At 38.2% G+C, this 4,370-nt stretch overlaps 1 pseudogene; it reads left to right on the top strand.

Annotated features, from left to right (window-relative positions):
- The first annotated feature begins 2,236 nt into the window (after nt 1-2,236).
- LOC116073642 lies at nt 2,237-2,717 on the top strand (annotated as a pseudogene).
- Nucleotides 2,718-4,370: the final 1,653 nt, after the last annotated feature.

Genomic DNA, 4,370 nt, shown 5'->3' with positions numbered 1-4,370 from the left:
CCGCCCAGGACTCAGCAGTTTGGGAATTGAGGCCAAAAGAGCTACTTTAGCCACAACAACTTTGTGATGCTGTCAGCAGCTATGGTTCCCTGATGCTGGTGGAGAAACACTACAAGAAGTTGAAAGCCATCTTCCACAGGCACACTGCGTCCCTCATGACAGCTAAACGTAGCCCTCTCCTTAGCAGAGCTTCCCTATCCTCACACCCTCTTCCTTTCTGTTTCAGGGAGTAAGCGTGATTCAATGATTCCTCTTGACACTCACTAGGATACTACAGGAAATTATTATAATGAGTTATTTATTATTTAAATAATTTAACATGTATTTAAACCATGATACACACTCATTGCAGAAATTTTGTGAAACGTAGGCAAGCTCAAAGAAAATAAAAACAATGCGTAATCCCAGTGCAGTGAGAGGATATCAGTTAACATTTTGGTCTGTCGGCTTTCTATTATCTCGAGACCTGTCGTCTTTCAATATTTTCCATAAAAAGTGTGTGTGTGTGTGCATGCGTGTGTAAGTGTGTGTGCATGTGTGTGTACATGTGTATGAGTGTGTGTATGTGTGTGTATGTGTGCGTGTGTATATGAGTGTGTATATGTGTATGTGTGTGTACGTGTGTATGAGTGTGTGCGTGTGTGTATGTGTGTGTGCGTGTGCATGTGCATGTGTGTGTACATGTGTGTATGTGTGTGTAGTGTGTGTATGAGTATGTGTATGTGTGTGTGCATGTATACATGTGTGTATGAGTGTGTATACATGTGTGTGAGTATGAATGTGTGTATGTGTATGTGTGTGTGTATGTATATGTATGTGTATGTGTGTGTGTATGTGTGTGTAAGCACTTTTATAAGTTTTTAAGGTCCACTTTTGAATAATGAGCAAAATGGATAGACTGATTTATAAAGTTGGATGTGGTGTCAGGCCGGCAGACGTCTGAGTTCAAGGTGAGTTCCAGGACAGCCAGGGCTACACAGAGAGGCCCTGTCTCAAGAAAACAATAAAAAAAATTGATTTATAGACAGTAAATAATACATGCTAGATTGGTAGATGATAAATAGAAGATATAAAACCTAATAAATTATAAATTTGGTGTTGATAAATAGGTAACTCAATAGATAATAGGTAAATTATATATAAATAGGTAGATGAAATAAATAATAAACAGATTGATAGATGATAAATGATATATTGATAGATGGATACTAGATATGAACAAATAATCAATAATAGGTTAATGGGTGATAAATTGAATGATGATAAATAGGTACATAGACAATAGTTAGATGATAGATAAGTAGATAAATTATAGATAAATAGATAAATGAGAGATAAATGAGAGATAGGTAAATTATAGATAGATAAATGATAGATAGATAGATAGATAGATAGATAGATAGATAGATAGATAGATATTGATTGGTTTTCCATGAGTTCTCAGCATTAAATAATTTAAATCCTAAGCTGCATTTTTGACAGTCTTAAAATTGTTTCTTTCCAACCATTTCTATCAATAAATTATGTTCTGGCTTACTCAATCAGAAGCAGTTGTTGGGTCAAGTGATGGATGACATCTCAGAGGTCCTGGAACCCTGCCCCCCCATCTTCTGTCTTGAGAGTATTTCAGGTGGTGGAAGACTGACCACAGGTATAAAGCCAGCATTCCTCATGGTCATGCATCATGCTGCACACCACATAGCACATTACATTCTAAATTGTTTATACATCAACACCCGTCTGCTAGTAGAAATGACAAATCTCCCAGCTTTCTTCTTTCTAGTAGCAATCAATCAATCAATAATAATAATAATAATAATAATAATAATAATAATAATGAGGAGGAGGAGGAGGAGGAAGAGGAGAGGGAGGAGGAGGAGGAGGAATAGAAAGGAAGAAAGAAAGAAAGAAAGAAAGAAAGAAAGAAAGAGGAAGAAAGGAAGAAAGAAGAAAAGTATTCCCAGTTAGAACAAGACACAGTCTTTAACTGCAAACTAACCCTACTCCAGTTACCAATGCAACGCAAAAGCGTGATCAAGAGCTATGACCACTGGGATCACCCAGAGTGGGAACCTCTCACAGTCATGTCTAGACCAGGTGCCACACAGTCTTTGTCAATAAAAACCATGACAAAGAAATTTATTTTAAAACAGGTAGTTGGTATACACATACTTTTACCATTTATCAAGGAAGAAAGCAAGCTCTTCTTCTAAGCAATCTGAGGTGACCCGTGAAGATGGTTTGCTACTCTATTGACCCAGAAAACCCTTCAAAAATCATGCAAATCAAGAGGTGCAAATCTTCATGTTCACTTTAAGAACACCCATGAAAATGGCCAGGCGACTAGTGGAAAGCCACTATATGTCTGAAAGATGTCACTTTAAAGAAGCCATGTGTGTTGCTCTGGCCAAACAGTGGGGCTGGACACAGGGTTGGTGGCCAAAAAATGCTGAATTTTTGATGCACATGATTAAAAATGTGGAGAATAATGGTAAACCTAAGGGATTAGGTGTAGATTCTCTAGTCATTGAACATATCCAGGTGAACAAGGCCCCTAAACTGCACCAACATACAGAGCTCATGGCGAGATTAACCCGTACATGACTCCCCCTGCCATATCAAGATGATCCTCACAGAAAAGGAATCAAACTGTTCCAAAGCCAGAAGAGGAGGTTGTACAGAAGAAAAAGATATCTCAGAAGAAACTGGCAAGGTGATAAATTCAGCGAAAACTAAATGCAGATATAAGTAAAGGTCTTGTGGAGGTCTTAATTTATAAGTAGATTGTCTCAGGGGTTACCCATTAAAGTCAACCAACCCTGTTGGACAAGCCCTGTTGGGAGGGCTGTGTTTTAACACGCTTTAAAAGTTTATTAAAGCAGTCAAGCAGTGAAACAGACTGTTGACAACCACTTAGCTAAGCCATGTAAAAGTGACCATGTCTAGCTTTACTGAATTAGCATTTACTGGGGAACTCTTTGTGTAGGAGACTATAGGTATAAGCTCCGTTCATCCAGGAGCTGTGGATATAAGATAAACCTGCCTTTAGGGGGAAGGAATTCTTTACAGTTGATCCTAATTAAGCAATAGTATAGCTTAGAATAATTTTTGCAGTCATTTGTTAGAAAGGGTAATACCCACATAGACAGATTTTTAAGTCTTGTACCTACTAACTGAAAACCTTGAAATGGTTGCTGGTTAGTACCTTCCCCTAAACTACTAAACTATTTTCTATTTCATTTGCCTATTTAGGGCATTTAATAAAAAGTCATTTAGTGTGCAAAAAAAAAAAATTAAAGCAAGTTTGCATATGAATAAGATGGATATGCTTGTTTATTTTTACATAAAAAATTAAACCTTGCAGCTGAAGAGGCAGCTTGGTGGCTCAGAGCACTAGCTGCTTTTCTGGAGGACTCAGTTCTGCTTCCAGCACCCATATCATTTGGCTTACAACCAACTGTATCTCCAACTCCGGGGGATTGGATACCTCTCTCTGGCCTCTGTTGGCACCACACCCACCTGTGCGTAAACCCACACCCCCAGGCACATAAATAAAAACGTATCTAAAAATTAAACCTTGAGCGAATATTTAATACTGCAGTACTTAGAACATCGTTCATTTTTTCAAAGTTGATAGATATTTTGATTTATAATCGTCACTGCTGGGAAATGCCACGTTAATAAACGCATAGTACAAAATGAAAGATGCACATTTAGGACCATTTCAGAAACTGGAAATTCTGTCCTAATTCCAAGACAAAGTTCATTTAACATTTTTAATGAAACTTTCCAGCAACTCAAACATCAGCTTTTATATTCAAGCATTCTACATGATACAATCCAGGGATGAATTCATTTGTGTGGAGAAGAATATGATTGTGTAGGAATATTAGAAGTTTTGCCTTCTATCATTTAACCATGATGTTTCTGTAAAGAGAAGAAAGTTTTGGATGCAGGGGGGAAAAGCATACAACATAATGAAGTTTTGAATCTGAGCTGAGCCGTTTCAGGCAGTGTTGGTTTGCCTGGAATGATGGATGTCATTCATGATATGTGTGCTGTTTGTTTAAAAAGCAAGACTGCAGTAACAATGCACAATGCAACCTGCACTGGTGCTGCCAGAAGCATCTCAGAGTCACCCCTGTTGGTTTCTTCAGATATGCTCACAAAGTGTTCAAATACTTTCTACTCTTGCCAAATTTTCTGCAAATTTTACATTCAGTTTCTCCACCCCATGAGTTAACACTCTCATAAGCCCCCCATCCTACCCCACAGAGTCACACACTAACAAACGCCACATTCAGTTACACCACCCCTGAGAAGGATAAGAAGGAGAAGGAAGAGGAGGAGGAGGAGGAGGAGGAGGAGAA

This window comes from Mastomys coucha, unplaced genomic scaffold, assembly GCF_008632895.1.
Source record: "Mastomys coucha isolate ucsf_1 unplaced genomic scaffold, UCSF_Mcou_1 pScaffold23, whole genome shotgun sequence".
NCBI classification, from domain to species: domain Eukaryota; kingdom Metazoa; phylum Chordata; class Mammalia; order Rodentia; family Muridae; genus Mastomys; species Mastomys coucha.
Note: the sequence above shows the minus strand (reverse complement) of the source record. Positions and strands in the feature narration are given on the sequence as shown.